At 39.3% G+C, this 26,412-nt stretch overlaps 1 protein-coding gene and 1 pseudogene across 9 annotated transcripts in view; one reads left to right on the top strand and one right to left on the bottom strand.

Annotated features, from left to right (window-relative positions):
* The first annotated feature begins 1,879 nt into the window (after positions 1–1,879).
* The window catches only part of KTN1 (kinectin 1), a 116,125-nt gene continuing 91,592 nt past the window's right edge, over positions 1,880–26,412 (top strand). For all 9 annotated transcript variants that reach the window (XM_088024582.1, XM_088024581.1, XM_028111611.2 and 6 more), the window contains exon 1: positions 1,880–1,950. The gene's annotated coding sequence lies outside the window, so the exon portion shown is untranslated. The remainder of the gene's footprint in view (positions 1,951–26,412) is intronic.
* Positions 13,087–13,742, bottom strand: LOC114215686 (ras-related protein Rab-13 pseudogene; annotated as a pseudogene).

Raw genomic sequence — 26,412 nt, 5'->3', positions numbered from 1 at the left:
TTATACCATACTATATTTCAAAACTTAGAGGATAGGTCTTAATTCCTAATAGGGCTTACCATGCATAACAATTCTAGTTAGTCTTTTCGTTAAGATGTGAATAAATAGGAAGTTTATAAAAATGAAGCAACTAATCACTTTCCTTTTAAAAAGTCAAAGTTCAATCACCCAGAAAAAACAAAATAGCTGATACATTTATGCTTCTTTGTTTCAAACTGTGGAACACAAAAATAAGTGTGCTCTGACTGTAGAACTTAGTATATTCAGGGTAAACATGTCCCCAAACTCCACTTATTGTCTTATGTACAAATGTACTTAAATATTACTCTCTCTACAATGACACTGAGGTTTTACTGAAGTCAGGAAAATTACAGAAATTTTTATTCTAGCCTAAAACGTGCTTTAGTACTAACCAGAGGAAATTAGGTGGCTATTTGTAACCTAATCAAGAGTCCTTAAACTCCATTATACAAATGATGCACTTCCCCCTTTGTATTGGGTCTAATGGCTTCACTCTTCAATAAAGCTGGATCCTTTGGCACACACTCAGGACACAGCCAGTGGTTTAGAGATAGATTGCTTTGGGGGCATTGGAGCAGCTGAGAGACTGAGTTACCCTACTGAGAAAGGAAAAAGAGGACACTTCTGGAGTTAAAATAAGACAGAATGCATCTTTGGAAGATATAGTGGCTGGAGACTGGCAGAATTCTCAACATCTCAGGCTAACATGTACTTGTTCATTTTTCATTTGTATTTTGGAGGTGCTCAAGAAAGCTTAGGCAAAAATAATTAGAATTCAAATGTATAGTGCGTTTTTTAGCCAGCCCATATACAGGAAATTCTCTGTTGGTGTAGGAACTGTTCTGATGTTCATTCTTTAAAGATTGCTCCTATTCCCTCTTGGTCAGGATGTAGGGGGAGGAGTTAGTGAAGAGTCCCTAATTTTATTTATCTCGGTCCACACTCTAAAAGCGTTTAAATCATTTTGAGTTCCCACAACGTTTGAAGAGAGCTTGGGGTGTTTTGTGTATGTTCTGGGCAGTGCCTGGCATTTTGCAAGAGACTGATGAGCAGTAAGTAATGATAATCAGCACATCTCCTTTGCCAGTAGACCAGGAAGATCGCTGCTATCCTCTCAGCAAAGAGCAAACTAATAAGCAGGGATTCGGGCCAACCTCTCCTTTCCGCTGCAGCTTCTTGTTATTTACTCCGGCTTAATGAAAGGCCACCAGCTGTCAGACACAACAGCTTCATAATATTTGCATACAATTTGTTTGGGTCGGTTTTTAATTTCTCTCCCCGCTTGAAGCTGGGGTTACCCGAAGGAGAATTCAGAGAAACTCTGGAGACAGAGGAGCGGAAGATTTCGTTTTCCAGTGTTTTCTGGGAAGAAATTTGGGACGAACAGGGTGAAATCGGGTACCATTTGGTTAAGGTTTAAAAAAAAAATCATCCAGTGTGGGGGGCCAGGTGGTTCTTCAGTGGGAGGGCCACGCAAGACGAAACCAGCTTTGGGGAAAGAAGGGAGAGAGAACGAGAGCAGGGCTAATGAATGAAGGGAATTCCGCTGAGCCGCCAAACCCTGTGCTCCCACCTCCCATCTAGCTTCGGGACGTTGCCTCGGGAGGAAAGCCCCGGAATCCCGAGCCAGCCCCACACTGGGGCTTACGGGAGCCCGCGGACGGGCGCGCGGGGGGCCGAGGCGGCGGGCGCCTGTCCCTTTAAGGGGCCGGTCCCCGGGCACCGCCGGCCCAGACGCCGGGACGTGCCGGGGGCCGCCCCGCCCCGAAGCCGCCCGTTTCCTGCCGGGCGGCGCGACGGCACCTGAGCAACTGCGGCGGCGGCGGCGGCGGCGGCGGCGGCGGCGGCGCCTCGGAGCGGGCGGCCCGGGCTGTAGTGCCCGTGCCGCCGCGTCCTCCCGGTCTCCTTCCCCGGCTGTGCAGGATAAGGGTGAGCAGGCTGCGCCGGGCCGGCCGCGGGGACCGCGGTGGGGGAGGACTGTGCCAGTCGCGGTGTCCCAGGGCGGGCGGGAGGGCCGCGCCGGACGGGGGGCGCGGCCCTGGGGCCCGGACATCGTCCGCTGGTTGTTGCCGCCCGCCGGCTAGGCCTCGGGCGCCGGGTCGCCACGGCGGGGCCCCCGCCTGAGCCGGGCCGCCGCGGCGGGCGGGCTCCTAGGGGCCGCTTGGCCTCGCCGCGCCGCCCAGGGCCCGACCCGGGCTTCGCCGCGACGCCTGCGAGCGCGTCCGGGGAGTTCCCTGGGGACGTCTCCCGGTGCGAGGTTGGCCGAAGAGGGCCCTGGGGTGACCGAGGCGCCTATTTTTAGCTGGGCCTGAAGGTCCCCAGGAGGAAGGCGGATTACCGCCTCCTCGGCCGATGGACAGAGGGAGCCCGTCTCCGGCGGCGTCCCTGGGCCGGAGCTGGGCCATGCTTACGCCATGCTGGAATTTCAGTTCTCGCTGTCCCTCCGGATACTTAGGGAACCGGCGCTGGCCCCCTTCCCAGTGCCCCCTCCCACCGCCGTGTGCGTGTCCCCGGGTCGCGGTGGGGGGCGGTTGGGGCTGGGAAAGCGGCGTGAGGGGAGTTTGGAAAAATGTGTGGACCGCCCTCGAGACGGGGGAAGTTATCCCTTCCTCTCCCCGAGGGGTGTGTCTTCCTTAGTGAGTCCCCCTCCCCCCTTCGGTTCCCAACAATGAGATTTTTGGCTTTGGGAAGCTCGGCCGAAAACCAAACCCGCAGACTAGAAAAGTCGTTCGGTAATCAGACACCTGGTGTGGGATGTGCAGCCCCGCACGTTTGTCGTGAAGGAGCATGTGTGCACCGGAGGAGCGGTATCCTAACCTCGTCCAGCTGCAGCTTGATGAGGTTAAAGAGCGGGCTGTTTAATTTTAGCCATTCCTTCTCCCGGAGGAAGGAGGAATCGAAATTCGTATTTGGGCCTGTATCAGAGAAGGATTCCTTAGCAGACATGTGAATATGCACTGCCCAAAGAGCTACCTGTTTAAGGTTGTGGGGTTTTTTGAGATGCTTTGTGGAAAGTCCTGAAAATTTTAGACCCCCGTACCCTGCTATAGATAAATACCTTGGTGTGTACGAAACACTTTGAATTGCCGTAGGAATTGATCAAAAGTTCGAGTTCTTGCTAAATTAGGTTGCACTTGTTCTCTCTACCTCACCTAGCCGGCAACTGGCAACACTGTCTCCAGCTTGGCTAAAAGGGTTGTTAACAAGACTGGGATGATCTTCCCAAGAATAACGTTGAGTACTCTGGAGTTGATTTGTATTTGGGGTGGACGGGCATTGTTATATAGACTTTCATATTTACTGTGTTCTTATAAACAAGCTGCCCCCCTCTACCTTCAGCTTACGACTAACAAGAAATAGCTGGGCTTATTGTTTGTAGGTTCTAAGAAAGATTCATTCCCCTCTGTAACACTGAATTAGAAATGACTTTTCTAATTTTGCAGCTTGAGCAGTCATAACAGTTATCTGTCAGGTATGCTTGGAGAATGAGGTGTTCTGTTTACCTTTCTGAGACTCATACTGAAACTTAAAATATAAGAAAGCCTAATGAAAAATTTTCTTAAATGCATTAAGCACTTTAAAGTTATAAAGGATATTGAGTATTAACCTTTTGATGACTCAGGGTCAACATTTTTTTTGTGGAGAACCGTGAATTTATGGTTTTGTTCCCAATTTAGTTTTTTCTGTATCATTCCTTAGCATCAGTGTCTCTTCTGCTTGATGATGTGTTTTCTTGGGTCTCACCCCAAGTCTCCTTCCAGTTTGTAGGCCTTAATCTACTTTCAGTAGGGAAAACATTTTAATAATTAGATGTTAAATAACAGTCAATATGGCTTTTCTAAAGGGCCAAAGAAGTGAAGGCTTTTTTGAGGCTTAACTTCTAAATGACTCATGTTAGATTGTTACTGTTATTGAAGTAAAAATTGAATTTTACTTGAAAAGATATGGAAGATGTATTTTTAATTGAATGGTTATTATAATTTTTGTATAGCAAAGAAAGTTTTAATCTAAAAGATCTCATAATACTTTGTAAAAATTTAAGTTGTTAGTAAACAATGTTTCCAGGGAAGGTTTTGGTTTTTTTTAGGGATCTGACCTCTAATATGTAATAAGAAATGTAGAGAGATCATGCTTTGCAGGAACATTCAAATATTTGAGGATAACATCTTATAAGCTGCTTGTTCTTGTACTGTTTATGTTTTTAATTATTTTGAAGGTAATTCCAGAGTATACTTAGAGGTTAGAAGCAAGTAACTGGTTCTTTATAAATAACATTGATTACTCTTATGCATAAGTAGAGTTGGGTTTTATTGCTTTCTCTTTCAGTTTTTGTGAACATGATTTTGGATGTTCTGATCTTAAAAATGTAGTTTATATGCAAATCAAAGGGAAAACATTGGTTTAGATAAGAGTATAAGCTACTTTTTCTATAAACAGAATTAAATGGGAAAAATTTTAGGTACTATGATCTGAAGAGTTTGATTAACTTAACCTGCTGTATCTGAGCTCTAGAAAAAGAAAAGTAATGACAATTTATAATTGCATGCTGGGCTGTTCACTTGCTGTTTAAATATTTTTTGGTGTTTGAAAGAAAGAGCAGTGCAAACCATTTAGGTTCCCCCCCCCCCCCCCGTAGTTTAGGCTTTAATGTTCGAAAGATAAAATAGGCAAAATGTACTTTTAGTACTAAGACTAGTTTTAGTAGAGACTCCGGTAGGAGATAGAGTATTCCTAGGAATTTAAGAACTGTTCCACTCCTTTTGAAAAAGTTGTGATTTAATATTTTACGTATCACCTTAACTACTACAAGTGGATTAAGAACTTTTAACTTAAATCTGGTTTCAGCAAAGTGATTTGTATACTAAGTAGAATTTAAATTAATTTGTTTATACTCCCCCCTCCTTCCAGGACATTGCTCTTTGGGTTTCACCCCTCACTAATTGCTTTGCTCTTTCTGCCTTATGATTCATCCTCTACTCTTGAAGTAGAAGTGCTCAGTTCTTGCTTCACTTTTCTTTTTATACTCCCCTGGTGATCTCATCCAATGTCATAAATACCTATATGCTCATGGCTTCCATATTTATATATCCAGCCCAGGCTTTCCTTCTGTACTCTATACAACCTGTTCTGCATTTCCATTTGTAGGTGAAGTAGTCAAAGTGAACTTCCATTTTTCTCCTTAAAACTGCCTCAGGTGCAGTCTACTCCATCTCATTTGATGGCAGCTCCATCCAACATTCAGGCAAAAGAAAAGTTGGAGTCAGTCCTGACTTCTCTCTTTTATCTTTTACACTTGGCATTCTTGGCTCTATCTTATCTTGGAAATATATCCAGAATCAAGTCACTTCTTACCACCTCTATTGCTCTCTAGGTGGGCCCAAGCCATCTTATCTTTAGCATAGATTTTTGCGATTAGCCTCCTGGCTGGCCTTCCTGCTTCTTCACTAGCTCCCTGTGGTCTTTTTCAACTCAGCAAACAGATCCTATCACTTCTCAAAACACTGCAGTGACTTCTCTTGTGCAGAGTAAAGGCCAAAGTCCCTATGGCCTGCAGTACCTTACAGAATCTACTCTTCCCATTCTCTTTTAACTCACAAGTTAGCTACTACTCTGCTCCCTGCTTATTTCTCTCCAGCCCCACTTGCTGTCTGAAGGCCTTTAAATGACTGCTGTCCCTCCTTGGATCACGTTTTCCCTAAGATATCAGCATGGCCAACTCTCTAGTCTCCTTCAAATCTTTGTCCTTCAAATGTTTTTCAAAAGGTCTGTCTTACCGCTTTACTTAAAGCTGCACTCCCTTGGGGTGCCTGGGTGGCTCAGTCGGTTAAGAGTTCAACTCTTGGGGCACCTGGGTGGCTCAGTCCCTTAGGCGGCTGTCTACGGCTCAGGTCATGATCCTGGGTCCTGGGATCAAGCCCCGCATCGGGCTCCCAGCTCAGCGGAGAGCCTGCTTCTCCCATTCCCTCTGCCTGCTGCTTGGCCTACTTGTGCTCTCTATCTCTCTGTCAAATAAATAAAATCTTTAAAAAAAAGTTCAACTCTTGGTTTTGGCTCAGGTCCTCATCTCAGGGTGGTGATGCAGCCCCTAGTAGGCTCCAAACTCAGCTGGGGAGTCTGCTCGAGATTCTCTCTCCCTCTCTCCCGCTCCCTTTCTCTCTCAAATAAATAAATAAATGAATTTTAAGAAAAACATAAAGCTGCACTGCCCTACTTAATGAGTCTTGTATCCTGCTCTGTTTTCTCCACGGCATTTGCCACCTTCCAACATACTATATAATTTCCTTGTTGATTGTGTTCATTGTCCCTCCTCTCTGCCGCCAACACACACTATAATGTAACCTCTTTGTAGGCAGGACTTTTTGTCTGTTTTGTTTATTGATGGATCCTAAGGGTCTCAGGCAGGTATTCAATAAAGATTTATTAAATATCTGTTCATTATAAGTGAATTAAATCCTTATCCTGCAGTTTCTTACTGTGATGGATACCTCATTCTTGAACATACGGAGTTTTCAGTTTGCTCCTTTCCTAGGAACAGAGAACAGAAGAAAAGTTGCAGGAGGCTTTTGGGAACCCCTTTTTGGGAGGTAGTGATGTTAGAGTGTTGTGGAGATCATCTGGACCTTTCCTGTGCGATTAGGACCATTGGTTGGGTAACTTAAAAAGTTGGTTAAAACAAGAACTCAAATATCTGTGTACCTTAAGTGTTTTGTTTTAACTTAAAACATTTATTATTGTCTGTCTTTTTATTTGGATCAATCTCTTGTCTTTGAGTAGGGGTTACTGATCTCTTTTCTATAAATTATACCCTACAAGCATTGCCTGTGGTTTCTAGTATGGGTTTCTTTAAAACAGAATGAAAATGTAGGCACTGGGAAACTTTCCAAGTTAAAAATCATTCTAGATTTTCCATTCATTCATTAAGACCTTCCAAAGGATGTAACTTAGTTTTTATAGAAATAATAGCTTCTGTTTTTATTCTCCTGTTTAATGAATTTATAGAAATAAGTGAGTATATAGGAGAGTAGACTGCTCGCCAGAAATATTTAGCTTTCTGTAGACACTAGCTCATGTATTTTTACCAAGGGGAGAAATGTCATTTACTCCAGTGAGAGAGGTCCTTTAAGATAGCTTCCATATTGAATAGGTTTCATGGGGGCCATAGGATCCTAGCTGCCTACCATTACTGGAGGAAAACGTCCTTTATCCACATTTCTTTATTTTGATTGGTTAGTAACAGTTATGATTAGTTATCAGAACTTACATGATTTTCAGTAATTGTCTATCAAGAGACCTGATGTTATGCTACATTCTCACTGGAAAATGTGGGACAGTTATTACTTATTTTTGCACCTGAGTCATTTAAGTTGCCAGGGAAACAGTCTGGCCTGGTGTAATAAGCTGGAAGTCAGTGCTTAGGAGACCTACAGGTTTTGAACTTTAATAACTCCAAGATTTTATGCAAGTTTCTTTTTTCTCAGTACTTTATATAATGTATAGTGTAATAGAAAAAGCATGGTAGGGACTCTGAAGAGCTTAAGTTTGGTCTTGCTAGTTAGTACCACTTACTGTATGTGTGAACTTAACTATCTTACTTAACCTTAACCTGCCTAAGGCTCATTTGCCTTGCTTGTATTATCTTACTAGTTGCTACATAAGTGATAGCTACTTATTAGAGTGCTTATTTGCTGTAAGTCTCTGTAAACACTTTATGTACAGTACCATATATAATCCTTTCAAACAGTTTTATGAGAGGTACTATTTGGTGGAAACTAGGGAGACAGGTTAAATAATTTGTCAAAGAGCAGCAAGTAAGAGGAGGAACCTGAATGTGAACTGAGGTATTCTGACTCTAGAGTCCATCCTCACTCATTGAGCTGTTTAAGTATGTTTTCTATAAGCAAATAAAGGGGTGCCTGGCTGGCTCAGATGGTAGAGTGTGCCACTTTTGATCTTGGGGACGTGAGTTCAAGCCTCATGTTGGGTATAGAGATTACTTAAAAAAAATAAAAATAAGGCACTGTCCATGTGCAATTATCTATTTAGGTGTTAGAAAGCTACATTAATGTTATACAGATTTTTTTCTCCCAGTTAGAGGATTGACTCTTAACGTTAGTGACTTAAATTTGAGAACTTGCAATTTTTTGAGTGGAGAAAATAGTAAAAGCAACTTAAAATCAAATGCTATAAAATGTTTTATGTAGAAAATAGGTAGACTATGATCTTTCTAGATTTTAAGAAGTTTTTTCAGTTTCAATTCCTGTGAATGTATTATGAGTTACTGCCATGTGATCTTGTAGGCATTGCTTACTGGCTATATCAGAAAGGCCAACCTTTATCACCCTGCCTTTTTACTCTATTCTTTGTCCCTAGCCTTATTTTTCTTCATTGGTCAGTTACTACTACCTATCATTATAGTATATGCTTTTTTATATTGTTTGATAGCTGTCTCACCTATAAGAATATAAGCACTATGAAGTGGCAACTTTGTCTTGTTTACCACTGAACTATATCTCTGGTAGGTGGTCATTTCAATGAATGAATGAGTTGCTTAACTGAACATGATTAGGACTCAACTGAGCCTTCTGCTTATCATTTGTGCCAGTCTTCTCTGTTAGCAAGGCTAGTTGCTTTACATGAAATGCCATGCAAAATGAGACTTCCAGAATAAGGGTTTCAGGGTTACTCTTGGGAGCAGAATGGAAAGCTATTTAATACACGAATTTCGGAATTTGTGTATTAAATACACAAAAATTTATCTGTGCATAGTACCAGTTAACTTTGTTCATCAGTAATGTAAGTGTACTGAGTAAAATGTGTACATAATTTAGTGATTACATGTGTTTAGATCTAGTCTTTGAAGTAAACTTGAACAAGCTGAACTGTACATTGAAAGCTCCCAAGTGTTCTGAATGCTATGTTGCTGAACATTTAAAATGTTTCCTTACATTTTTAATATCCACACACAGGTTCAATTCATTTATGTTGCTTCTGACCCATACTTACTTAGTTTATTGGGAAGTCATGTTTATTTGAAATTTGCTCTGTAATTCTTTTACAGTTTTCATAACCTGAATGTCTGAGGTTGACTGACGGTTACGATTTCTGTGATGCGAATTTCTCAAGCTTGTCATATCATTTGGTACTCTTCATTTCTGGGTACAGTTTCAGATATAATACTTGTGGTTGGTACACTGTTCTGATGAATGGGAGTAATTTCTTAAGTCATTTTAAGTTTGACCTAGATGTTAACTGTAATTTTAAGTTTAAATTGGATCCTTTGTAAAAGTGACTTAGTTCTTTTGTTCCTTTGGTGGTTGGGGGTAGGGGAGGGCCCAAAAATTGCATTTAGTTTTAACCTGAACAAAATCTTTCTGAACTTGAAATTTTTGGAGCACTTTTCAAGTAAAATACACATTTAAGATTAGCCTTGGAATTATGTAAAATATAACCCATGCATTTACCTTGTCTGATAGGGGTAGGGGAGAAAAGAAATACTTTATAAATATAAAATAAATGTAAAATGAGCAAGGCTGAATTCTTGTCTGCTTGTCTAGCATTATTTATCTGGCATAAGTTGAATAATTATATTCCATATTCTTTCAGTTTTATTTAAGCAAAACGTCCCAGTAGCATTTAAAATAACATACTACTTTTTAAAAAGATTTTATTTATTTATTTATTTGTTTGTTTGTTTAGTAATCTCCACACCCAACGTGGGGCTTGAACTCACAACCCCAAGATTAAAGAGTCAATCACTTCACCAACTGAGCCAGCCAGGTGCCCCTAAAATAACACACTATTTTTGTGGAAGGAGTTTTAGTTATTACTTTTGAGTTACTTTACCTGATTTCTTAAGGTAGCTTTCTGCTAGGTCAAGAAAATCCTGGGCATTTTTGGTAAAGATTTTAGAAATTTCTTATTTTATATTTTGAAGTATTTGCTTTTATTTTTGGGGGGCAGAATTTGTTTCAAAGTATAACTTTCTAGAGGTATTTAGCACTGTCATAATTATATTGTATAAATTTAAGAAGCGGGGAAGTATATGCCTGTTTGCTTGTTAGTTTTAAATTTACGTTTACCTCTTTGTACTTGTCATCTTTTTATTTTATTGAAAATTGAAACAAATATTGAGGGGCTCCTGGGTGGCTCAGTCAGTTGAGTGTCTGCCTTTAGCTCAGGTCATGATCCCAGCATTCTGGTTTTGAGCCCCGTATCTGGCTCCCTGCTCAGCAAGGAGTCCGCTTCTTTCCACCCCCCTTCCCTACCGCTCCTCCTACTTGTGCGGGCTCTCTCTCTCTCAGATAAAACAAATACTGAATGATTCATGTGTACAAGAGAATATAGAATGTGTCTGTACAATTTAAAGATTAAATGTAAAAGAAATACCCTTCTACCAATTACCTGTGTACCTTTCATTCAACTTTATTTAAAATTTTTTTCTTTTAAAATTAACTACATAAAAATAGTGTATAAGATACATGTAAGATAAAGAGTAAGGATATAGTGAACAGCCTTGTACCTAATCCCCAGTTCAAGAACATTATCCTAACTTTTAATTTTAATTTCTTTATGTGCTCTTCCCCCCCACAGAAGTAACCATTATATTTGCTTTTTTTGTAGTTTTGCCACATATATTTATATACCTAAAATATTTTTTTCTGTTTGTTTTTGAACTTTTTGTATTTTTTTTGAACTTTATAAATGAGATCCTTCTGTATGAGTTTATTTGCAACTTTTTACCCTCAGCTTTATGGTCCTGATATTCTTTCACCATGTTATATATAGCTCAAATTCATTCACTTTCACTGCTGCATGGAATTTCGTTGTATGAATATTTTTCACTTTATTACCTGTTCATGGGCATTTAGGTTGTTTCCACTTTTCTTTTGCTATTATAAAAAATGATGCTGTGAGCACCCTGCATAGGTCTATGGGTACACTTGCATACATAAGTGTCTCCAGGATAGTGTTTTAAAAAACATTTGTTACTACTTACTGTAGTAAGTTTTACATTATGAGACTCAGTACATTATCAGATGTGCCACATCTATAACAAAAAAAATTTGTTAAAAAAATACCTATGTGGTGCTAGTCCATTTCATTAAAAATAAGAATAGTGATTAAGACCCACTAAGTTGATTTTTGCTACCCACTAATGAGCTGAGATTTGCAGTTTGAGCATATTGTTTTGGAGCTCCTGTTCACACTAGGAGTGGGATTGCTGAATTGTAGGAGGGGTGCATTTTCAGCTTTATTAGGTAGTACCAAAACGTTTTCCAGTGTAGTTGTATCAGTTTATTCCCCTCACTAATATATACATGTGATGGCTCACATTCTTGCCTATACTTGATAATTGGCAAATACTAAAGTAAGATACCCTAATGAAATGATACCTTGTAGGTTTGCATTTCTGCTTTCTGAGAGGAAACATCTTTTCTAATGGTTGCTGGCCATTTTTTCCCCTTTTCTCTGGAATGATTGTTTATTTTTGTGTTGGGTTGTTTTTCTTTTTGATTAAGAGGAGTTCTGTATATGTTCTGAATATTCTTTGCTGATTAGTATCACAAATGTCTTCTCCCATCTTGTGGCTTCTTTTTTTGTGTGTGTTTGTCTTCTTATATATTGTCTTAGTAAAAGTTAAAAATTTTAATTTAATTGAATTTATCCCTATTTTCCTTTTACGATTTATACTTTGTGTCTTCAGGAATCCTTCCCTACTTCAAGGTTCTAAAGATACTCTTACATGTTCTTTTATGTTGCCTTTCAAATTCTTTGCCTGGAATTGACTTTTGTTTTTTCTCTTTTATGCTACTGTTTTCTTTTCCCTAAAATTTTACTGCTTAGTATTTGCTTGTTTTTTTAAGGCTAAAATGTGTGAATTTACTAGATGCTTTGAAATAAGTCTTTGAGTTACTAGTTTTTTTTTTAAAGATTTGATTTATTTGACAGAGAGAGAGCGCGAGAGAGGGAACACAAGCAGGGGGAGTAGGAGAGGGAGAAGCAGGCTTCCCACTGAGCAGGGAGCCCGTTGCGGGGCTCGATCCCAGGACTCTGGGATCATGACCTGAGCCCAAGGCAGATGCTTAACGACTGAGCTACCCAGGTGCCCAAGTTACTAGTTTTTATGCACTGTCCACAGCTTGCTTTTATAGAGTTGTAAGAAAATAATTATGTAAGAATGTTAAAGTATGGATAAAGTTTAAGGTGTAGCCAGCTTTGAAGTCTCCATTCATCCCATGTGACTTTTTAAGAGATTTGTAAACATTTTAGTGATGCCAGTGTTTGCATGTGGTTTCCTTAAGTTATGGACATTTGTTGTGAAGCAGTCTGGTTAATTACTTCCTTAAGTAGCAGCTCTTTGTGCTTGATATTTTGCAATTTCACCACAGTGCATTGTGTGGGCAAACTTCTGTATATCCGACTAGTACTAAGAGAATACATACACTGTGAGGAATCTGATCTTTCTTCAAGTTAGGAAAATTCTCAGCTCTTTAAATATGACTTCTATTATTTTCATTTTTCTTTTGAAAGACCTAAGTTGGGGTCTTTGTATCTTAATTGTTCTTTCAGTTTTTTTCTCTTTATTTTTCTATGCCTCATACTAGATTTCAGTACTGTGTAGCAGTTTACCAATACTACTCTACTCAGACTTTATTTTGTCTGCAGTTTTCATTTCTGAGATTTGGGAGTTGCTTTTTCATATAGACCTGTCTATTTCATTTCTTTCTGTTTTTGTTCTATAATCTTTTTGCTACTTTTTTTTCCCCAATAACAACGAATCAACTGTTTATTTACATTTATGTCTGCCCTAAAAGCCCAGGGAAGGTCTGACACCCAGGGCCCGTTCTTTCCTTCTCCCGTCTCTTCCTGCCCCCTCATCTCCTTTCATTCCCTCGCCTCTCTCTCCTCTTTGCCTCTCCTTCCCTCTCTAGTCTACCTACTTTCCTTCTCTTGCCTTCCCATGTTCTTCTCCATTTGCTCCCTACTCTTCCACCATCTACCTACCTCTAGCCCCTCCAAGTCCCACCTGCCGTTTCTCCCCTGCCCACCCACAGCCCTGCCTCCCTCAGGTTCAGCCTCCAGGCCTAGGGTCCTCAGCCGAGGGAGCACTTGCTGGTGTTGTTCTTGTCACAAGCTTTCAGGTCAGTGCCAGGGGGCTTGTGGCTGTTTCCCGGTCTCCGGCCTCCTGACTAGAGCAAGATGTCCTGGGCCAGGGAACTGAAAGCCTCATCCACATTTGTGCTGGATTTGGCACTTGTCTCAAAGAATCGGATCCCATGCTCCCGAGCCAGCTTGACAGCCTGCTCCTTCTGCACCTTCCTCTTAGCCTCCACGTCGCACTTGTTCCCCAGCAGCAGGCGTTCTACCCCAGCAGAGGCGTTCTCTTTGATGCTTTTCATCCAGTTCTGAATATTCTCGAAGGATTTCTCATCTGTGATGTCATATACTAGGATAATGCCCATGGCTCCACGGTAATAGGCAGTAGTTACCGTCTTGAATCGCTTTTGGCCGGCTGTATCCCAGACCTGCAATTTGATCTTCTTCCCCTCTACATCCACAGTGCGGATCATGAAGTCAATTCCAATGGTGGAGATGTAGGTGTTGTTGAAGCTGTCCTCTGCAAAGCGAATGATCAGACAAGTCTTGCCCACCCCCGAGTCCCCGATGAGCAGCAACTTGAAGAGGTGGTCGTAGGCTTTGGCCATGGCGGACACTGGGGAGCCAGGGAAGGCGTCGGTGGGCGGGACCGCAGGGCTGGCAGACGGAGCGGCCCGGAGCCCAGGCCCGGAAGTTTTCCTCCCTCTCCGCCCAGGCTCCGGGAAAGAAGGGAGGTGGCCTTGCCGTGGGCCCCACCCCCTGGCCGCCCGCCCCTGCCCCCGGGACGGCTGGGCACCTCCCGCTCGCTCGCAATCCGCGACAGGGTGGCTGTGGAGAAGGGGGAGCCGCTGCCAGCCACACGGCCCACCGACGGGGGCGCCTCAGAATCTGGGGGATGCAGGCTGAAGGCGGGGCTGGCACTGGGGGCTCACCACAACGGGGGCGCTGAGCCAAGGGACACCAGGTCCACTCAAGGGTGGACGCCTTTGGGGCATTTCTGGGCTCCGGGGTTCCCAGCCCTCAGATCCGGCCCAGCTCCCTGGGAACGCGGCCGGACCTCTTTTTGCTACTTTAAAAAAGGAGTCTCTTACCTCTCTGACATCTTCAACATATTCAAATTTAAAAATCTTTGTGAAGACTATTTTGTAAAACTAATATCATTTGGTGTTAATTTTTTTATTAGTTCCCCCCATCATTTCTTCCATTTTTGGTTTGTTAGGCTGAGTGGAGATTTTTTAAAACTTTTTTTCCATCACTGCTAACCCCTTGTGCCCCTCGTTCAAGTTACTTAGTTTCTACCAGGACCACTGTGCCTCTAGACACGGTAAAAAAAAAAAAAAACAAAGTGGATAGATGTTTTTAATATGCAATCGTGCTAAGAAGGAGATGTTTATATATATTGCTCTTTTTTTTAATTTTTAAATTTTTTTAAAGATTTTATTTATTTGACAGAGACACAGAGAGGGAGGGAACACAAGCAGGGGGAGTGGGAGAGGGAGAAGCAGGCTTCCCGCTGAGTGAAGCTTGATCCCAGGACCCTGGGATCATGACCTGAGCCAAAGGCAGACGCTTAACGACTGAGCCACCCAGGCACCCCTATATATTGCTCTTATTAAAAGTAGAATGAAGTCTGAAAAATGATGGCTCCTTATGGGGGAGAGAAGCATAGTGTAGAAAAGCACACGGGTATAATCTATGCTTTGAATTTTCCTTTTTCTGAAGACTTTAGAGCCATTTAAATATTTTACATAATTATTAAACAAAAATTTAAAAATCCCTAAGAATCAAAAGTAAAATGAAACCACTGAATCTTACTTGTATTCACTTGGTGGACACCAGAGTGACCTATGCCACGTGATTTTAAAACATGGTAACTTGACTGTATATCCCAATTAGAATATACCCTAGGAAGAGAGCGGAGGAGGGATGGCAAAAAAGGAAAACAAAGCTTCAACTATTATAATCATAAGTTTGGTAGTAATGTGTACATTGTTTTTTTTTTTCCCAAAGATTTTTATTTATTTATTGAGAGAGAATGGTAGAGAGCATGAGAGGGAAGAAGGTCAGAGGGAGAAACAGACTCCCCGCTGAGCAGGGAGCCCGATGGGGGACTCGATCCTGGGACTCCAGGATCATGACCTGAGCCGAAGGCAGTCTCTTAACCAACTGAGCCACCCAGGCACCCAATGTGTACATTGTTATTCCAGTACTGAGTAATGTGTGCATTGTGGGCCAAATGAAATGAGTAATTACGTTGGTATTATTGAAAACTGAGATTTTTAGCATTGTTGAAAACATGTAGTGTTAAGGTCAGTGAAATTAAGTAAAAATCCCATAGTACTAAATTTGTATGAGTCATGCCATAATTTAGCTTATTTAAAATGTATGTGAAAATTTTCTGGCGCAAAAGACCTAGAAACAATGATCAACCCAGTAGCAGAAAAACACTCCTGGTTCCTATATTGTGGTCTTTAAATACCTTTCACAGTAAAAGTAAACTAGTGCTTAGAATGAGCATTTTCTAAGACAGGAATTGTATGAGACAAACCTACAAATTAATGATTAATTTCTGTGTTACGATATTACTACAAGGTTAGAAACAACACACATTTAAAACAACACACATTTATTATACTATTGTTTCTGTGGGTCAGGAGTTTGCTTAACTGGGTCCTCTGCTTAACTGGGTTTACAGTGTTTAACAGAGCTGCTATTACCGTGTTGACCAAGGCTGGGGCCATCTGAAGCTTAGCTGGGGGAAAGAGCTGCTTCCAAGTTCATGTGGTTGTTGGTAGCTTTCGGATCCTTGAAGGTTGCTCAAGTGAAAGCCTCAGTTTCTTGCTGGTTGTTGTCTAGGACGCCGTTCTTACCTCCTTGCCATATGGCCCTCTCCATATGCAGCTTACAACATGGCAGCTTGCTTTTTCAAAGCCATTAAGGGAGAGAAAGCATGTCCTAGTAACATGGGTTACAGTCTTAGGTAATGTAACCATGTATATGTAATCACTTAGATCCTGTCACCTGTGCCCTACTTTATTGATTAGAAGCAAGTCACAGGTCTCACTCACACTTAATAGGAGGAGATTGCACAAGGGTGAGAACACCATGAGGCAGGGGCCAGGGGACCACTCTAGAATCTGTTTGCCACAGCCTAGAACATTTCTGAAGTATTAGGCCCAAAACTATGAGGGTAGTGTCAGAACAACCCAGGAGCCATCCTGAATAATATCCCATTGGCCAAAATGGGGAGAATTTGAACATCAATAGATAGTAATTAATGAATTGAGACTAATCAAATGTTTAACGTGTGAATTCAAGATACTAAAACATTAAAAAAAAAACCCTTTAATTAGTTGCTATTGGACCAGTTTATTATTTTGACAACTGGTGAATAAAGAAAAATAAACATTTGTCCTACTCGTATAATTTGTGTCTCAGGGTAACCAAGTAGGTCAGGAGAGAAATTTCTATAGATGTATTCTACCGAATCAAGAAAGAATAATAGTGGGGCGCCTGGGTGGCTCAGTCGTTAAGCATCTGCCTTCAGCTCAGGTCGTGATCCCAGGGTCCTGGGATCGAGTCCCACATCGGGCTCCCTGCTCAGCAGGAAGCCTGCTTCTCCCTCTCCCACTCCCCCTGCTTGTGTTCCCTCTCTCACTCTCTCTCTGTCAAATAAATAAATAAAATCTTTAAAAAAAAAAAGAAAGAATAATAGAATACCGCCATTTTGTATTTCTTAATAATGTCTAGGCAAAGATCACCAGTAACTGCTATTGTCACTACAAAGGGGGAGACATCTGGACAGTAGATACATACATTTAGGAGTATGCTGTGCTACCTGTGCCATAGTCATAATCCTGAATCTGATGTAGCCTTTATTTTTTTTAAAGATCTGTTTATTTGAGATAGAGCAGAGAAGAGAAGGAGCAGAGAGAGAGAGAAAATCAGACTCATACGCTGAGCACAGAGCCTGATGCGGGGCTCGAGCTCATGACCCTGAGATCAGGGCTTGAGCTGAAGCCAAGAGTCTGTCGCTTAACCAACTGCGCCACCCAAGTGCCCCCTGATGTAGCCTTTAAATTTACAAATTTATAGGAAATGAAAGGACAAAAAACTTGTTAAATACTTTGAAGATGCCATCAACAGAATTCATACTGGGAATCCCTACAGGACCAACTGGTTTTTCCAACCCCAAATTCTAAGAATGATAAACTGAATAATAAAAAGAAACCAAGATGATAAATGAATCAGTCAACAAAGAATAACTGAAAAGATATTTACAAAGCAGTTGGATTGATGTGAATACTGGCTTCATACTTGATACTAAGGAGTTGTTAATTTAAAATTTGCTGTAAGACTAGATGTTTTGTCCTTTTTCCTCTCCAGGTTCAGAGCTTTTATAAAGCTGTAACTCTAGGTAATAGGTTTGCAGCCTGATTATTTTTCATCTCCTTTCTCTTCCTCTCCTCTCCTCCCCACTTTCTCCTCCTCCTCCCTGTCCCCACAACCTGTGGAAATCCTATTCCCATTCCTACCCCTTGGTGCCAAGTAGTGAATCTGGTTCAGTTCTGTTACTGTTATCTGTAGGAGCTGAATTTCTGACCTTTTGCCTACTGTAGAGCCAGTATCTGGTCGTCATCTCCATTCTTTCTTTCCTACACTGCATTTAGGTATTGGTTACTGTTTTGAATTTTTACTGTTTCTGACTCAGGTAGAGGTTATTTTAGTTTTGAGTTCAGCCATATCTTTGTTAATCTCTTTTTATGTTTTATCTATCATTTTAAATGTTTGGAATAGAACCATCCTTATTGGAAATCTTCATCTTCATTTTTACCTATTATGATCCTAATTTTTTTGATGCTCAGTTCACAGTATCCTGACTGCTCTAGTTCTGTTATCTGTTCTCTTCCTTTGTGCAACTCTGCCTTTTTTTAATCTTGTTGGGTGTTTTTCAACTCTATAGAACAAATCTGATTTTAGTATCACACTAATTTGTTATGATTGCAATCAGTTAAAATCCATAAGCCTTGAAGTGTGTGATTCTTGTTCCTGCTAGTTGATACCACTCGTCCTGTGCTGCTTTAGTCTATTTTGGAGTGTAGGTATCCTTTGCTAGTCTAACTGAGGCTCTATAATTTTTTCTTTTTCAAGGTAGAACTGGTATCCCTTGCTGTCTAAACTCTTGTTTGTTGCCTCAAACTCAGAATCAAATGTATGTATCCTTTAATGTCTTGAATTCATTCTTGAAAACCCTGCTGTTAATAAGTGAAAAGCCATTACATGAAAACATATTTCCATTAATTAAAAAAAAATTTTTTTTAAAGATTTTGAGAGAGAGAGCACAAGTGGTGGGCAGAGGCAGAGCCAGAGAGGGGTGTTGGGGAGAGGGAGAGCTGGGGAGAGTAGGAGTGGGAGAGGGAGGGACAGCAGAGAGCCTATTGCAGGACTTGATCCCAGGACCCAGGATCCTGACCTGAGCTGAAGGTAGACACTTAACCGACTGAGCCACCTGGGCGCCTCTCCGTTAATTTTAATGGGAAATTATGCTGTTTTCTGTTGCAACTGACCAACTTCACACATAAGAAAATATTAATTTAGCAATGAAGATGAGTGTATGTAAATGTAAACAAATTGAAAATAAATATACTTTGAATGTGAAGTGTAATTGATAAAAGTATATTGTACTTGCCAAAAGTGGAAGAGAAAACTTGGTGGTGGTGGTTGGTGGGGTGTTTACTCTTTGGAAAGTTTATTCGTTTTGTACCATTTTCTTCACTTATGTCAGCCTTTTTGATGCTCAAGATTATCTTGCATTTTTTTTTAAGATTTTATTTATTTATTTGACAGAGACAGCGAGAGAGGGAACACAAGCAGCAGGCAGAGGGAGAGGGAGAAACAGGCTTCCTGCTGAGCAGGGAGCCCTGTGCTGGGCTCGATCTCAGGACCCTGAGATCATGACCTGAGCCTAAGGCAGATGCTTAACAAGGGTTATCTTGCATTTTATCTGCACTTAAAAGTCAAATTATGGCACAGATAAGCACCTTTGGGGGAAGAAAGGCCAAACAGAAGTCCTTTAAACTGTGGAAATAGAACACAGGCAGAAAAGACTGAAGAATTGTAGATGATAGCTCTGCATTCCTCTTGATATGTATACAAAGCAAAATGTTCTGGGTTCATCCAATTGTGTGTAGTACATGGATACCTATATATAACTGGAAATCATTATGTTGCATAAATTTTTGAGTGTGTCTTTAGCTGAAATCATAATGTTAAAATATCATTATAAAATGTGTGTGTTTTAGGTGAATAATCACTAATACCAAAAAAAAAAAAAAAAAGAAAAACCATTGTTAGAAAAGGAACTGAAAGTGTTTGGTGGCAAAGGATAAAAAGTTTTTTTTTAATTAAGATTTATTTATTTTAGAGAGAGAGCAAGTGAGCAGGGGGTGGGGGTGCAGAGGGGGAGAGAGAGAGAGAATCTCAAGCAGGCTTCCTGCTGAGCATGGAGCCTGATGCCAGCTGGACCAACCTCACCACGATGAGGTCATGACCTGAGCAGAAATCAAGAGTTGGATGCTTAACCAGCTGAGCCACCTAGGCATCCCTAAAAATCTTTTATGAAATATTATTTAGTTGGTTTATCCTTTGTTTTCCTCTTTTGAGATATTCTTATGTTCACATCATTATAAACTGGCAAGTCTTATTATCCAAGAAATTGATTATAATGTTAGTAAGTTCACACAAAGAACGGACTCTTTTGATACCTGATTAAGACACTTTCTAAACCATTAATTGGCAACTTTGGGATATGATCATTTAACCTTTTAACATTTAACTGATTTATACTACTATTCAGCCATGTTCAGTATTTATCTATTTTGTCTCCAAGGGTAGCTTGTCTACTTTATCAACTGTTCTGCTAAAATCAGACATTCTATAATGTGTATTGGGTTTTCCTGATTTAATAAGCATTTTGTGTATATAAAAAAAAGGGCATTGGAATGACTTGTTTATAGTGAATGACTTTTTATACATGTAAATTTTTTAGTGATACTGTCTGGATTTATCCACAATGAATTTACCAATTTTAGTTTCACTACTTCCTGCTATTTTCAGTACAAGACAGCTTTTACTTTTTTTTTTTTTAACTCTTCAGGTATCTTCTAATAAAACAAATCTTTCATGGATCTTGAAATGTAGGATTGTGGCAGCTGTGTACTGTCTTTGGAAGGCAGTATCTATCTTTGCATGGTTGTTGTGTAAACATGGTTTCTAAGCACAGTCTACAGAACAGGATAGCCATAGGATAGGAGTCTCTTCTTGTGGCTAGATTTTGTTTATTTTTTCCAGCATTATGGAGATATAATTGACATCATGTTATGTAAATTTAAGGTGTACAGTGTAATGATTGGATATATATATATATATTTTGTCAAATGGTTACCACAATAAGGTTAGTAAACATATCCATCACCTCATATAGTTTTTTTGTGTGTGTGTGGTGAGAACTTTTAAGATTTACTGTGTTAGCAACTTTCAAGTATGTAATAGAGTATTATTAACTCTAGTCACCATGTTGTATATTAGATCTCCAACTTGGAAGCTTCTATGCTTTGACCATCTTCACCAGTTCTCCCGCCCTCTCTTTGTAAACACCAATCTACTTTCTGTGTCTTCGAGTTTGGATTTTTTTTTTTTTTTTAGATTCCACATATAGGTGAGATGTTAATAGTATTTGTCTTTCTTTGTCTCCCTTATTTCACTTAGCGTAATGCCCTCAAGGTCTATCCATGTTGTTGCAAATGGTAGGATTTCCTTATGTTTTGTGGCTGAATAATATTCCTCTTTGTGTGTGTTTGTGTGTGTGTGTGTGTGTGTACATTTTCTCTATCCATTCATCTGTCAACAGACATTTAGGTTGTTTCCATATCTTGGCTATTGTAAATAATGCAGCAATGAACATGGCAGTGTAGATATCTCTTTGAGGTGGTGATTTCATTTCCATTGGATATACACCCAGAAGTGTTCGAGGAACTTCTGTATTTTCCACACTGGCTGTACCAGTTTACATTCCCACCAACAGTGCATGAAGTATTCTTTTCATGTCCTCGCCAGCACTTGTTATCTGGTCTTTTTGATAATAGCCATCCTGACAGGTGTAAGGTGATACACCATTGTGGTTTTGATTTTCATTTTCCTAATGAGTAGTGATATTGAGCACCTTTTCATGTGTCTGTTGGCCATTTGTATCTTCTTTGGAAAAATGTCCATTCAGATCCTTTGCCCATTTTTTAAATCATTTTTTTTGGTCATTGTTTTTTTTGTTTGTTTGTTTTTTTGCGCTACTGAGTTGTTATAAAGTGTGGATATTAACCCCTTACCTGATATATAGTTTACAAATATTTTTGTCCCATTCTGTAGGTGGCTTTTTCATTTTGCTGATGGTTTCTTTTTGCTGTGCAGAAGTTTTTTAGTTTGATGTAGTCATTGCGTTGGTTGCTTGTGCTTTTGGTGTCCTGTCCAAATATCACTGTCAACACCAATGTCAAGGAGCTTTGTCCTTATGTTTTTTTCTATGAGTTTTACATTTAAATCTTTAATTCATTAATTTTTGTGAGTGTTGTAATATCGGGGTTCAGTTTCATTCTTTTACATGTGAATATCCAGTTTTCTCTGCCCTATTTATTGAAGAGACCATCTTTTCCTGATTGAATATTCTTAGCGCCCTTGTCAAATACTAGGTGACCAGATATGTGTGAGCTCATATCTGGTGTCTTGATTCTGTGTCTGTTTTGCTTCATGTGTCTGTTTTTATTCTACTACCACACTGTTTTGATTACTGTAGATTTGGAGTATAGTTTGAATTCAGGAAGTATGATGCCTCCAGCTTTGTTCTTTCTCAAGATTGCTTTGGCTATTTAGGGTCTTTTGTGGTTCCATATGAAATTTAGGATTGTTTTTTTTTCTATTTTATAAGATGTGCCATTAGAATTTTGATAGAGATTACATTTAGTCTATAGCTGTAAGGCTTAGGGCAGTATGGACATTTTTTTTTAATTTTTTAAAAGATTTTATTTAACCGACCGAGCGAGCGCACACGTGCGCACAAGCAGGGAGAGCAGCAGGCAAAGGGAGAGGGAGAAGCAGCCTCCCTGCTGAGCAAGGAGCCCTATGCAGCTTGATCCCAGGACCTTAGGATCATGCCTGAGCTGAAGGCAGACGCTTAACTAACCAACTGAGCCACCCAGGCGCCCCCAGTATGGGCATTTTAATAATAGATATCTTTGCGTTTATCTGTATCTTTTTCAATTCTTTCGTTGTCTTACACCTTTCAGTGTACATATCTTTCAATTCCTGGTTATGTTTATTGAGTAGTGTTTCTGGTGCTATTATGAATGGGATTGTTTTCTTGTGGCTATATTTTAGATTTCTGATATCTGATCATCTTTGAAGTTCTTAAATATTTCTCTTGTCTGGAAGGAAGTCTTGGTAATCACAATTTTGAAGGTTCACTGTATTCAAAGCTTCGATTATGTTAACTAGATAACTTGTAAAGCAACTTTGAGTGTGGCAGTTCAGTTGGTGAAATCTCAGAGACTTGACTTTTTCTTGGAAATTGTTCTTAGTAAGGTAACTTTTCTCACTGTTTTTTGTGTAGGTTACTTATTGGGAGTCAAAAGAATAGCATCAACAGCAAAACAAAACAACAACAAAAAACCCCCCAAAAACAAAACTTGGGTTTTCTTTGGCTGTTGTAGGTTTAAATATGTGTTAAAATGTAAAAGTTGCACTTCCAGTTTATGGTAGTTTTAGCTGGACTTTTTAATTTTTAACTTTCTGTTATATATTCCTTTGCAGCTTCAAGAACATTATAATGAAGTCCATATTATAAAAGGTCCTTGATTTTTGTTTTTCAGAGTACTGTCCTGAACACAGGATTAATGTGTATTATATTTATGAAGGTTTATTTTGAAAGAAAATCCAAAGGGAGGGACTCATAAGGACTACCTGTATAAAGTTATTTATGTTTTGAAATTATTTGTGTCATGAAGTAAACCTTTTCTTTCCAGATTTATGCTGGTTGCCTTTTAGTCATTTACTGTTTGACAGTGCTATGCGTTGAGCACCATGTTGGGCTTACAAACACTAGGTGGGAGAGAACGCACAGATCAGTAGGAATGTCACTCATTTGGTGTGTTAAACTTTCAAAAATATAAAGTAAACCTTGTAGTAAGTAAGTAAAAATCTTAAGTGAATGTTTTTTTAAACTGTAGTTCTCAAGGTACAGTTTTAGAGAAAGGTGCCTATATAAGATTGTGAATGTAAAAGCAAATGCTGCTTCAGTTCAGTGAATTGGAATGGGAAAATATTCTTAATTTTTTAAAGATTGTTTAACTTCAGTGTAGGTTAATAATTATGTAAGTGATGTTCCAAAAAATATGAAAATGAAAACATATAAGTAGTTGCCTTGCCCTTTCTTAGTTCCATCAATTTATATGTGTTTGCAGTTTGGATATGTGTAAGATTTTGCTATTCACAGTTTTGCTGTTTGTGTAGACTTTATATCTTTACTTTCTCTTAAGCGGAAGAGGTAGGAATTTGTGGAGTGACATTAAAAAATTGAAATACAGACTGTGGAAGTATAGAAATTGAAATATAGACTGAAGAATAGATTATATTGTCTTAGAAAAAATAATCAGGCTTTTACTGTTTGGTGCACTTGGTTGTAAAATACTGTAAAGTTTTGTTCTAATTTTATATGGTTTTGTATTTGGAAGCTCTGAACACTTTAACTGAGGGGCCAGAAAGAGAAAGTTGTTTGCTAGCACTTTCTCCCTGGCTTCCTGAGAAGTCCCTGATTAATGTAATCCCTAATGTAATGAAAGAGTTTTGTAATATTCTCAATCATATTCTGATAGGAAGTATTGATCATTTTAAAAACTACCTTTTGGATTATTAAATTTCACATCAGGTATTTTTAATTGTTTGCTAACATTGCAGTCAGTTTTGTTTGTACACATAGTTGACAGTTTTTTCTGCTTCTGAAAAGTAGATACTCCATTGTTTAGCTGGATCTGGAATTCTGTGTTAATGGTAATTTTTTCTATGAAGATTTTAATCCATTATTCTTTGGCTTCTGTTGCCGAGTAATATGTAAGTGTAATTTAATCTCTTTATAGATTTAAGACCATTGCATCTTTTGTTATATTGTTTTCCTATGTCTATATTTAAATATATTTATTCTTTTAGATTTTATTGCCCTTCTAGAATTGGAAGGTTCTTTCAATAGTTTTTGAAAATTCTCAGTTATTATCTCATCAGATACTACCTTTCTTGGTTCTTTTCTCTCCTTGAATTCCCATTTGACCTTCTGAACCTTTTCTCATTCTTTCCTTCATGTCTGTTAGTTTCTCTTTCATGTTTTCTCTAATGTATTCTTTTGTGCTGCATTGTCAGTTTTGATCAGATCTTTCTGTTTTATAATTCTTTAGTTATCATTATCAGTCTATTTAGTTTTAAAAGTCTGTGTGTCTGTATGTGTATGTTTGTAAGGATGCTCACACACAATTTCTTCAATTCTTTCTAATCTCTCTGGTCTTTGTTAAGAGTTTTTAATTCTTTTTCTTGTATGTGATTTCTTTTATGCTTCTACCAAATGAAAGTTTTTTTTTTATACTTACATTATTCTATTTGGAATTCTTGGAGATATAATCCCTGTTTGTAAGTTCTCCTTCAGCAGGATGTGTAAATACTGTACTGTGCAGACTTGACTGGGTAGAAGGAATTTTTTTCCAGAGGATTTCAGGACGTTGGCACCATTTTTGTGTTATTTTTGATTGTGAAGGGGTGGGAGTGTGCTGGGCTGGCAGAGACTGTGGATCCAAATCTCAGAACCCATGGTTATAAAATCTTTATGAACTTTGTTCGCTTTTGAATGGTAGGAAAACTGGGACAAGCTTTCTCTTTTCCTTGTGTAAATATGGGAATTTCTTCCTCTTAATTTAGCCTTTGCTGACTGTGGAACCCTTGAAAGTCTCAGTTTTAATACCTATCTCACTTCCACTTCCCCAACTGCAGCTCAGTGTTTTCTGTCTTTGCCTCAAATGTCCATTAACACTTTCATTTCCTATTTGGTTTTCCCCCTTCCTTAAGATTTCCCTTAAGTACCAGAAGACTTGCCTGTTTTAGAGCAAAACAATTTTTTGTTATATTTAATTGGAAGAGTTTTCACTCATAATGCTAGACATGGATTCCTCAGTTTGGTTTTTAAGTCATAATTTAACTCATAATTTAAAAAACATAATTAAATTATGTTATAAAAGTAATGTGTGCATGATGGGAAAATGTAAACATTCTGGAGGATAAAAAGCGAAAAGTTAACAAGAAAAGTACCCACAAATTACCATAGAGTTAATGGTTTCTGATGTGTCCTAGGAGTTTTCTAAGCATGTATGAGCATGACTCTGTCAGGTAAAAGGTAATTTTCTCTCTATACCACTCTGCAACTTACTCTGTGTGTTTGATTTATGTACAATATTTGTACATAATTAATGTCTTACCATATTACATGTGAAACTTTACTACAGGCTTATTTAGTCATTTCCCTAATGCTGGACATACAGTTCTTTTTAGTTTTTACAGAGTTACATTGCTAAGTGAACACTCTTGGGTATATTTTCATACTTGTGTGATTGTATCTATAGAATATGGATATCTAGTAGTTTTTCTAGAGAAGGAATTTTCTCTGTCAAAGAGTATTTTCTATTTTTATACTGTATGATTTTTCCAAATTTCTCTCTAAGGAGATTGCACTATTTATAATCAAATTAACACTAAATGAGAATACTGGTTTTCATACTTCCTGGCCCATGCCTAATTTTTTTAGGCAGCTTTATCAAGGTATAACTCACACACAATAAACTGCAAATATTTAAAGTGTACAATATGATAAATTTTGACGTGTACATTCCTGAAACCACCACAGTCATGATAATGAACATATATGCATCACCTCCAAAATTTCCTTGTACCGCTTTGTGATTCCTCATTTTCACATTTTCCTGCCCTGCCAACTTAGGTAGAAATTTGCATTTCCTTACTGTGACTGAGGTTGCATTTTTATTTTTATATTTATTTATTTTTAAAGATTTTATTTATTTATTGGACAGAGACACAGCGAGAGAGGGAACGCAAGCAGGGGGAGTGGGAGAGGGAGAAGCAGGCTTCCTGCGGAGCAGGGAGCCCGATGCGGGGCTGGATCCCAGAACCCTGGGATTATGACCTGAGCTGAAG

The sequence above is a fragment of the Eumetopias jubatus genome, unplaced genomic scaffold (genome assembly GCF_037043125.1).
Source record: "Eumetopias jubatus isolate StellerSeaLion01/CBP00866 unplaced genomic scaffold, mEumJub1_p1.0 scaffold_7, whole genome shotgun sequence".
Taxonomy (NCBI): domain Eukaryota; kingdom Metazoa; phylum Chordata; class Mammalia; order Carnivora; family Otariidae; genus Eumetopias; species Eumetopias jubatus.
This window is presented reverse-complemented; position numbering and strand designations above follow the sequence as displayed.